The sequence below is a fragment of the Bicyclus anynana genome, chromosome Z, assembly GCF_947172395.1.
Source record: "Bicyclus anynana chromosome Z, ilBicAnyn1.1, whole genome shotgun sequence".
NCBI lineage: Eukaryota > Metazoa > Arthropoda > Insecta > Lepidoptera > Nymphalidae > Bicyclus > Bicyclus anynana.
Window position 1 is genome coordinate 4,248,018 of NC_069110.1, and position 12,433 is coordinate 4,260,450.

The window sequence follows — 12,433 nt, forward strand, 5'->3', positions numbered from 1 at the left end:
CTCTGTTTTTTTTAATAAAATGTTTAGTTTCGAAGTTCTGTTATGAAAATACGTCTTATTAACATTTAAAAGTTTTATACAATCAATAGTATATTTCTAGAAAGACTCATAAATGTGACTTACGGCAATTACAAACATTAGCTTGCAGTCTCACAGTTCACTTGAATACGTATTGTAGGTTCCAACAAGGCATTGATATAGTTGCGTTTAATTTTAAAACATTTTGATTGCAAAATACACGGTTAATGAGCTGAACTAAAAAACCGATCATTCGATCATTCGATCCTCGCTCTTTAGGACTATTTAGGTACGTATACCACTCCTAAAACAGTATTTACGAATGCAATGTTTTTAAAGAAGTTAATAAGAATATTTGTTTTATGAATTGAAATTCAAATTTTCAGATAGTTTATTACTCTCTTTTGCGTTAGGTTCCTCATTGCTGAGGGTTGTGACCCATATCGCTCATCACGGCTTTTTTCAGCACGATATTGGCTTTTCGCGAGTTGTAGAGCTTCGTCTGCTTTTGTATCGAGAGTGGTGTCGATTTGATCTAATAAACACATCGGGCTACGTCCTCGGATTCTCTTTCCTTCCACTTTACCAGTGATGACAAGTTTCTCTAAGTTAATTACTAAAATCATCATATTTTTACATTGTTAGATATTTTGTTCATCATCAACATTATCTGGCGATGGACTGCTAAACATATATCTGTCTTAAGAACTTCAAAACAACACGGTTTTGAACTCGACTGCATCCAACGACTCCCTGTAACCTGCTTGATATTATCGGCCCACTAAGAGGTTGACTTCTGTATTCTGTAAAGATATTTTTATAACTCGCAAGTGCGAGTTTCGTATTCACCTGTATCTCTCTTTGTTTAACACGATACTATAGAATGAGAAAGATAGCGGTAAATTCGAAACTCGCACTTGCGAGTTATACAAAACATCGTTAGAGAATAGCCGTGCTGATCTATATTATTATATCGGTAGGTTTTTGTTATGTAGAGAAAATACGCTGTTGGAATCAGCTGTGAAACATTCTAGCAATGTACATGATTTCAGCCATGAGTGTTTTATCAAAAAAAAAAATGTAAATATTAGTCATTAAAAAGTAGAACTATATTATTTACCTACTTAGGATATCAAAATATTGAGAAAAAAATATATTAAGTGTATAATAGTCATTAGTTAAGTATTATTATTTACGGATATCAGATATTGAAATTTTATTCATTGTGTAATCAAAATATTTAAATAATAAGATCTCTCGTTTTTTTATAAAAGACATTTCATTTTATATCTGATGGTAAGATAGTTTGTTTGTAATATCTTATCCCTTAGCTTTAAGATTATCAAAAAGAGAAAACATTCATGTAAACGAGAGACCGTGGTCAAAATGTATTAAATTTCTTTTAATATAAAGACAATATGCATACCATTTTGTAACTAATGTAAATTATGTTTATGATATTTATTTTATTTTACACTATAATGTTATTTTGGCTGCAAATAAGAATAATGGGACGTTTCAGTATTATTTGTATAGAAAATTATATAAGTTGTACAGTTGAGGTCAGATAAAAAGAGCGCTGATTGTGTTTATTGCGCACAGATAAGAGCGTGGAATCATTTTTATATATGAGTAGCTGGTGAATAAAAAGTTAAAATGTAATGTTTACAAACCATTTATATTATTGAATAACTTATTAGAACTTTATCATTATATTAAATAATCAAAAAAAACAATAAATCAACATACCTAGTAACCATCAATCCTGTCATCACAATAATGATCATGGTTAGAAAGCAGATTTTCATTGCGAAGCTTGGACTGATTAACAAAGATAGCTGTTGGTAACTTTATTTATCTAATAATTGAATCAATGATATTTTTTTTTCAAATATATTGCCAACGGTTAAAAGATTAACCAAAATTATTATTTATTCTGCTTTCCTAATACGTTCACCAAAATCCCAGGTTATTCCACCATATAAAGTCAGCAGTTGTGGAGATAGTGATAATAATAGCTAATTTGTGTACCCACTGCTTTAATTAAGTATCTAGCAATTATTTATTTGTCAGCCCCGTATATTAAATTATATTCTTTATTTCTTAGCTGGATGGGGATACATACATAATTTGTATATTTCATAATCAGATAAAAGTAAAGAAATCAAACCTATGTTATCGCGCCAACGAAACTTTTCAAATAATTATATTTATTCATGAAAAATAATCCACTCGAAACGTTCGAAGGACAGCGGTCTTATTATTTGACATCTATAATATTTAGTATAAGAAAATGGGGTGTTGAAATACAATAAAATATGATAAAAAGGCTGCAAATAAAATTAATTTGTAATATTTTGCCGTATAAAACATTAATCCTTTTTTTTTCTAAATTTTATATACATCTCAAAGTACATACATGTAATACATATTATATCGCTTATTACATAGATAAATAAAACTATTAGGGTCGGTTTTGCAATTTTTGATATTGGTTTGTGGATATTGCATGTATAATCCTTTTGAGACATAACCAAATAATAAATGGTGGGATATTCCCCTTTTATAGAAGTGTTCCACGCGAGCATCAACTAGTGTGTGTATATTTTTAAAATGTACATACATAACTCACTTACTCATTATAACTATATCAAATGATGATAATATACAAAAGATCATTGTATTATAATAGAAATTTATCACTTTTCCTTTATAATGTGGTGAACAAAATGTACAAACCAATTTTGTCTTTGGCAGTCTTTTGACTGATGAAAATTAACTGCTAGTCAGTTTCTCAGTGCACAGTCGGCTGCGTAGAACTCGCCTATGTGTTAACGAGTTTAAATGTAATTAAATAATAATTAGTCTAATTAATATTTGATCTCACACCGCCTCAAGCGCCGCAATAGACGCATAAGCCGCAGAAAACTCAACTAGTGATACGTCGGACATACGACGCGTTCTTTATATCATTTCAGTTGTTTATTCGGGAAGTATATGTTCCAGAATTATGAGTTAAAAAATCACCGAACATTTTTGTGCGTAATATGTTCATTCATTGGTGCTTTGCTACGTGATACATGAAAATTATTTCGTAGCACAACTTCAACAAGTGAGAATTAATTGAACTGAAATGTGTTCGGTAGTTTTATTTTCAAAATATATTTAGCTAGCGAATTGGCCTACTAAAGACAGGAGGCGGCGGTTCAAATCAATATAGAGTTTCATAGCACATGTCTATAATGTAATATAGATACTGTAAACGTCACGATTGGCACACAACGTGCGCCGCTTGCGATCTTGCAGCAGTGTGCGATCAACGAATACCTGCATAAATATTATCAATCTAAATATAATGTTTCCGAGGGTTTGTATATAAATAGTAGGTGTTATTATTAAAGTGCAATCGTATATATTACTTATCTATAAAAATGTAGATCATATTTAGAAAATGGTATTTCCTATGCAAACCTACTTCTCAATGTGAATAATTTCATACTTTTAATCGTCTTTTCTTATTATTATTTAATTAATTAATACCTATTTTCGTTTTTACGAAGTCACTCTGAATAAATTTAAATTTACTCAAATTTCAGTTTACGCAATACATTTTCTTTAATGCTATTAAAAACACCCTCTACAATAACATTTAGAAAATGGTATTCTTAGCCTCAATAGCTCAACGGTAAAAGCGGTCGCACTCATGAACGGGGGGTGGTGGTTCGATCCCCGCCCCGATGGTCTATTAACTTACCCACTCCTAACACGGTATTTCCTGACTAATTGGAGGGAAGTGGGAATATTGGTCATATTTAAAAAGAAATGACCAATATTCTTGAAAAAAAAATTGGGGAACAAATTGACAAGCGGGCTTATTATCTTCGATTTCATACAGCGCGCAACATCTTATGTACACCATCTTTTGATCGATTTTCAAGTTAGTAGGTAAGTAGGTAGTAAAGTAATAAAACAATCTAACTCACGTCTGCGACTTCAACCGCGTGAATTGACAGTTTATATACAAATCCTAGTAATACTAACAAAGTCTTTCTCGAGCACACACACGATTTGAAATTAACTAGGGTTTCTCAAGTGCCCAATGCCCATAGTAGCTTCATCTTCATCATTAGCAACCCATTTTCGGCTCACAGTTGAGCACAAGTCTCCTCTCAAAATGAGAGGGGTTAGGCCAATAGTCCACCACGCTGGCCCAATGCGGATTGGCAGACTTCAGGTATGCAAACCTGCATACATATTTTTTTTGTACTCACGATTTATTTCCACCTATACCTCACGACGTACCTCACGATGTATTACCTTCACCGCGCTTCATATTAAAGAAATTATAATATATCATTCAGACGCGTGATATATTATAATTTCTTAAAATGCACATAGCTGCACATAGTCTGAGGCAGCCGTAGATCTAATCCCAGTTCCTCAATGTGAGAGAGCGCCTACCCGCCCATTTCCAAAGAATGTACTCTTACCTACTCAGGGCCTGTAACCAAGTGGCACGTCGATTCTCTTTCTACGATCGCAATCGCTCCGAAAATTCAAAAATGTATAGGAATGATATTTGCTATCGACATTACACGTGATCAAGTTGTCGATCGGATCTGTCATTCTAATACATTTTTCTAGTTTTCTGAGCGTTAGTGTTTGTAGATAGAGAATCGACGCGCCACTTGGCTACAGTCCCAGGTAGTGAGGTACACATAGACGTTAGACGTAGAATTTAAAGTCAAAGTCCAAATTATTTAGTCAATAAAATCTAAAACCGGTATGTATTTTGAATCATAAATAAATTAATTTTACATTATTATAAAGTTTACAAAATAATATTAACTATAGAGTGACTTTACATTTCGTTTTTTATTTTTTATTTTATTTATTTATTTAATTTGATATTTTAATATTTCTGTAATAATATTCTCCTGATGAAACTTAGAAGTTACCAAATCAAGTGATGTTAGATTATTTTTAAACAGCAAGGTAGTTTTTATTAAAATATAAAAATAACAAATACCAAACCTATTTACAGAACGTTGTTTCACCTATTTTTAGTTAGCCATTATTATTATTGATTTAATAATTATGCATCGTAAGGAAATATAAATCCATTTTAAGTCGTAGACCATTGTATAGATGTTATTGTATCAATAAAACTAAATCGATAATACTGTTTTTTATTGTACCGAAGACCTTTGGGACACTGGGAGGCAAAACAACAGCCTACTGGCGGCAAGTTTGAAAATCTGCCACTGCATATAGGCGACACTTACCTTACCTTATCAGCCGATAGACATCCACTGCTGGACATAAGCCTCTTGCATGGACCTCCAAGCACAACGGTCTCGAGCCCCAGCATCCAGCGGCTCCCTGCAACCCGCTTGATATCCTCGGTCCACCTTCTGCGCTTTCCGGTGCGGGGTCGCCAGTCCAGAACCTTGGGACCCCAACGTCCATCGGCTCTTCAAACTATGTGGCCTGCCCATTGCCACTTCAGCTTCGCGACTCGCTGAGCTATGTCAGTGACTTTGGTTCGTCTGCAGATCTCCTCGTTCCTGATTCGATCACGCAGAGAAACTCCAAACTTATCCATACTAAGGTTAATGCCCAAAGAATGAACACTCTGGGCATGCGGGTTGGTCATTCGCAAAGCTGGGTTTGCCGACACCGGCCTGTGTCATTTATAAAAATCCAGCCAGTTGAGAATGGTTATACTGCCAGAGGCTCGTCGGTCAATCTGCAGGGTGCTCCACGAGCAGGTGAGGTTGGCAGTAGGGGAGGCTGACTGGTACTAGCCTCCCCCTTACACCCCTTATAGGCGAGCGGCTGCAATTATACTCGACAGTAAGCGATGATGCAGCTTGGTGAAACGCGTTTGCCTAGAAGATGCCTATGCAACCTTGACTTGAATATACCCATGTTGTAGGTAGTAGGAAAATTGGAAGATGTTAGGGCACCCCAAAATTTATTCCTGATTCGCAGTGCGGATCTGATAGTTCGTTATAAAGTTAAACAGTGATTTAGAACTACTCCAATAACATGTACGTTTTTGACGGCCTCCGTGGCGCAGTGATATGCGCGGTGGAATAACAAGACGGAGATCCTGGGTTTGATCCCGGTTAGGCTAATTGAGGTTTCTTAATTGGTCCAGGTCTGGCTGGTGGGAGGTACAAATCGGACGTATGACCGTCAAGGAGACACCGTCTTGGAGGGAGGCTTCGGTCGTGGCTAGTTACCACCCTACGATGTCGTGTAGCAACCGAAATGGGTGTGGATTTTCATCCTTCTGCTAACAAGTTAGCCCGCTTTCATTTTGGCATCTCATCATCACATACCATCAGTTGATATTGCAGTCAAGAACTTGTAAAGAATAAAAATATGTAAAGTTCTCATCAATACAAATTCATTATAAATAACCCACATTCGGCTCACTTTTGAGCACGAGTCTCCTCACAGAACGAGAGGGGTTGGACCTTAGTCCAATACAAATTTATCAAACCCAGTCACTATAAGTAGCTACAGTAAACCGTTAAGTAGTTCCCTTAACTGTTCTTCGATTTCATCACCAGAAGTTTAATGAGTGTTATAACCCATCAAGGTAAAATGTTCTCATTAATAAAAATTATTCAAACCCAACCACAAGGTAATAAAATGTACTACCTACAACGTTGCAGAACACATCATTTTCTCCAAAAAATGTCGCGAGATCATACTAATAGCCATGACACAATAAGTATTCTTTTGTTTAAAAAAAAAAGTAAAATGTCGCCGTTAGAGAAGGCTCTTTATTTGTATCTTGGTATTACTTCTTATCAAAGTAAACTACTTAACATTCAAGACTGCTTTAATACCTTTATTTAACTTTTTGAATTATTCAATTCGGACATTCCGTTCAAAAGATATCAAAAGTTTATTACTTTTAAGTTATTTAAGTTATTACTTTTTTCTAGTTTTATTATAAAATTACAAAATATATTTGAGATCCGACTTTTTATTACCTTTACGGATTTACCGACTTCAAAAAAGGAGGTGGTCTCAAGTGGTGATAAGTCACAATAGCGTAACTATTCCTCTGAGCGTGAAATACAGCGAAACTACAACTAAATTACTTCAAGAAGAGATAAGTGGTGCCAACTCTCGAATCAAACTCGCTTTACTTCACTAACTCCTGCTTGTTAGTTCGTAATAAAGAAGTTAAAAGGAATTCGACGCTGGGCTTGCTTGTGTTGTCCTTGTAGTTAAGTGGTTTTCCTATAGATGGCGGTTTCGAAATCAAAAGGTATTATATATCGGTTCATTTTTAATCTTCTTTGATTCTTATTTTAATCATTGATTGTAGTTAATAGTAGTAGTCCCTGTAAATTGGATAAAATCCTGGTTTGAGTCTTAGGTCGAGCTATAAGTTTTATGATACATAAATTGTGGAGTAATAAATTCTTTGGCTACAAGTTTACGTAAATCTTTTGGCGCCATCTGTTGACGATAACAGAAATCTCACTGTCTAATGGTGTTATTCGTTAGCACCCGACCTTCGCAGTAGATGGTCTTTTTAACCGACTTCCAAAAAGAAGGAGGTTTTATGTTCTGCAGTTTGTATGTTTTTTTATGTATGTCCAGAGATATTTTCATCATTTGTTTGGAAGGTCATTCCACTTCCAGGGTGGTCCCATTTTCTTCACGTCAGGATCTGACGATGGTATTCTGGAGAAATCGAAGGAAACTTTCGAAAATCTTAGAAACTACTAAAGCGTTTGTTAATTTTTTCATCTATACTATCTATATTAATATTATAAAAAGGTAAAGTTTGTAAGTTTGTAACATTACATAACAACACTACTAATACGATTTCAAAAATTCTTTCACCAGTAGAATGCTACGTTATCGGCGAGTGCTATAGGCTATATTTATATAGGTATCATATATATTAGCAGAGTTATCACAGTTTTTGTCATACAGGTCGGACCGAAATTCCTTATAAACAGACTTATTCGCATGCGCTGCCTTAACCATTGTATAAAATTGAAATCAATATATGGAGGCTTTAAAAGTTCTACAAAAAAGGCTGCGATCCCATATCTATCTTCTATATTTTAGCAGATATAGTACCTTTAGTGTTTTCAAAAATATTAATTTTATATACTTAGGTTTATGTCATTATACTACTAAACTTAAATCCTTATTAAAAAAAATATTTAATAATCACAAGGATATTATGGAGATAAGATTTGCCCTTTACATTATGTCAATTAAATAGTTTCGGAGATAATACAAAATTTCTAAAAGACGCAGAAATTCCGCTATATGACGCCCCGCGCTTTCAATTACGTAGTTCCCGTTCCCGTGTGAATATGGCGATCAAACATAGCCTATGAAACTCGCAAATAACGTAGATTTCTATTGGTAAAACATTTTTCCAAATCGGACCAGAAAATCCAGAGATTACTCCTATAACCACACAATCTTTACCTCATTATAATATTAGCATAGAAGTCTCCATTTCCCATTGGTCATTGCATCACGCCCAAAGGGCTGGACCGATTTTGCTAAGAGTTGGGGTAAGGTAGGGAAGGAATAGGGTAGGATAGGGTAGGATAGGGTAGGGTAGGGTACGTGTAGGGTAGGGTAGGGGTAGTGTAGGGGTAGAAGTAGGGTAGGGGTAGGGTAGGGTAGGGGTAGTGTAGGGGTAGAAGTAGGGTAGGGGTAGGGTAGAGGTAGGGTAGCAGTAAGGTAGGTGTAGGGTAGAAGTAGGGTAGAGGTAGCGTAGGGGTAGGGTAGAGTAGGGGCTGGGTAGGGTAGGGGTAGGGTAGGGTTAGGGTAGGGTAGGGGCAGGGTAGGGGTAGAAAGTTTGTATGGAAAGTCCTTCATTTTTCTAGGTACATTTGTAAATGTAAAATGATTAGTGAACTATTTATTAGGTATACATTATAAAGCTTGCAAAATATAAATAGAAGGATGTGAAATAGGGGTTGAAAGTTGACATCGATTTTTACGCGGACGAAGGTGCGGGCGTCCGCTAGTTAGGTATATATATATTTCTATACTCCGTCTAATGATGGAGCGATAAAACTCGCCAACGATTTATAGCAATTACTTTTTGTTTTTAACTTGATTAATTTGTTTTGATGAATACTCTCCACCTAGATGGGGTGTGACTACATTAGGAGTCTGGTGATGAAGACGAAGGACAGTTAAGGGAACTTCTAAGCGGTTCACAGTAGCTACATTGAATATAGAAATGAAAAAGTGTGAATACATTTTTTGTAGAAAATCGGATGATCTACAGTTTTATCTGAACTATTTTTGCTGTAAAACTCGCCGTTTAGCTGAAAAACGCGAAAAACCTATGCAAACTTTCACCATCAAAATATTTTTTTGCACAAAAGGAATTGATGGGGACTTTTCACAATTCATATAATTAATTAATCAGTTTACACATATTATTTTTCTGTGCATCCGTACCAATTTTTAGCTCTATGGGAATTATTGTAACCTTTAAGTTTTATTTGACTGGACAGGTTTTAGTAACAAGAATTGTTACTTTTGTTATATGATAAGCTACGAGTATCTCATTCACGTGATTGAACGAACCTCTTTTCTTAGATAAAAATGGAAAACCTCGCAATTTAATAAGAGCAGAAAAACCATTTATTAGTGTCAAAATTAGAAATAATAAACGCGCTGACGTACTAAAGAAACCAAACTGAAATTCAAATAAGATTATCGAGTTGTGTAAAAAGCTATTAAAATTACAACTCCACTAACAATGATGCGATTCCGTCCTTTGCTTTTCAACGGCTTACATTATCGAAGTGCTTTACGACGACATCAAAGAAATACAAATTACTATTCCTACGATGAACCAACTCAACCATTCGACAATTTACCCTTCAAAGTGAGAAGCAGGTAGGAACTAGATCAATATTTTTATTTATGTAGGTACGAGAAGGCAGGGGCGTAGCTACCGCCGTACCATTGATACGGGGCCCCCGGCCTACAAGGGCCCCTTACTTATAAGAAAAAGTTTGTAATCTACGATAGTATTTAACCTTTAAGTATGGACGTGGAGTCTTACAGGCTTCTCGATGTTTTCGTTTTCTTAGTTTAACCTAATTCTCCCCACTTCCCGCGATTGAGCGGCTTTGTAGGTTTTGTTTTAGTATATATCCTTGAATAACTCAAAAGCTATTCATCTTAAAATGATTCTCATAAGAAGCTCTATCAATTGATGAATCACACTATGCAGTTTGCAAAACAAAAAAATATTTGTCCATATTGCCGACCAAAATTGACCTTAATATTTTTTCTCGGACGCGGTGCCCCTATCTGAACGCAGAGCCTGTGGCAAATGCCACCTACCGCCGTATGGCTAATCCGGCACTGTCTCAGACAACTTGGTCGACACGACCAAATAGTCTCAGACTCAGACAGTGCCGGACAGTTGGGTACGACAGTTGTGCCCATAATGGTGGTTCCGCACTTGCATGGTATCATAATATTATTTATAGGTGAGTACTCTATTGATGCTGAAGATATGATACGAGATTTAAATCGAATAAGGCATCTAGTGGTATATATTTAATTTCAAGACGGCATGGTTACCTACTCGTAATACTCAAAGTGTGACCCCTATACATAAAAATATATACAAAATTTCAATAAATTTATTTTTCTTGTTTTTCAGATATGCTTTGACATTTGTGTTCGCATTTCTCTTTGGTGTGGGCCTATGGACACCCTTTGGTCTTGTATGGTACTCCATGGCCAAAAGAACAATGTAATATTATATATTTCAATAAAATAATTATTTTATTTTGTTTTTGTTTGTTTTGTTTTGCCGAATTGTTGTACGTGAACACGTAGTTGGTACAATACCTATACTTGCATAAGTGAAATCCCTAATGAGTCTAGCGATTTCACTTATGTAAGTATAGGCATTGTACCAACTACGGCTTTGTCTAGGACCTAAACAAAGCCCGGGCAGGCAAAGTCACGGCCGGAGAGCGGTCATGCGCGCGGCCGTAGGCCACGCATTTGTATTTAGTTAAAATACCCGACCGAAGCCCGTGTAGGTAAAGTTGCGGCCGCTGATTACGCTAAGTCACAGCCGTTGAGTGGTCACGTGTGCGGCCGGAGGCCTCGCATATTTACTCGGGTAAAATAGCCGGGCGAAGCCAAGACCAGAGGCCAGACCATAAACTCCCGGCCGAAGGCCGAAGTACGTTGACCCTTGAATGGAGAGTAGGTAAATAAGCGCGCGGCCGAAGGTCGCGCATATGCATTTAACTGAAGACCGGGCAGGAAAAATCACGGCTGGAGGCCGCGTGCAGCCAGAAGCCGTACATATGTACTTAGGTAAAGTACCCGACCGAAGCCCGGACAGGTGAAGTCACGGCCGAAGAACGGTTACGCGCTGTACTTGTAATGTACGCTGTACGGTTTTACTTGTAAATAAAAAGCCCAACCTAACCCTAAGCCCGGCGACCCGTATTGGAGCAGCGTCTTAAGCTCCATATCTCCCATCCTCTCCCCTCATTCATATTTATCGATAGTGGGCTTGTTTCATAAAACTTTGTGAAAAATTTCGTTTGTTGAACATAAATGATGGTTGTATAATAAACGAATATCTAATATATAAAATTTTCATGTCACAATCTTTGTTCCCTCTCTCCTCCGAAACCACTTGACCGATTCTTATAAACATTTTTATGCATACCTATTCAGTAAGCCTGAGAGTTGGCTACTATCTATTTTTCTAACCCCTAAATCTTGGGGTAGGGTAGGGGTAGAGTAAGGTAGTTGTAAGGTGGGAATAGAATAGAAAAGGGGTAGGGAATGGGTAAAAACGAAGCTTCACCGGTTCCGCTAGTACTATATACTTAAGAAGTTTCTAAGCCCCCAACCCACATTGGTGTAATGTGGTGGGTCTAAGCTCCATATCCCCTCTCTTATCAGGAAAGAGGCCTAGCCCTGTAGTAAATCGGTAAAATAGAGTGTGATTGAAGAGAGCAGTGTACGAGCATATGCTTGTACGGAAAAGACATTGATTTGCTCGGCCGCGTTGATATGAGTTTATTAACCGACTTCCAAAAAGGAGGAGGTTCTACGTTCGGCTGTATGTATGTTTTTTTTTTTTTTTTTTTTATGTATGTCCAGCGATATTTCCGTCAATTATGGACCGATTTTGAAAATTCTTTTTTTGTTTTGAAGGGTTTACTTCCAGGGTGGTCCCATTTTTTTCATGTCAGGATCTGATGATGGCATCCTGGAGAAGTTGAGGGGAACTTTCGAAAAATGTAGCGACGTCTAGTGCGTTTGTTAGTGTTTCCATAAGGTATTTTAAACCACTACAATTTTATGAAGGTTTGGAGTTGGTCTGATGATGGAGCCGAAACACAGACGATGG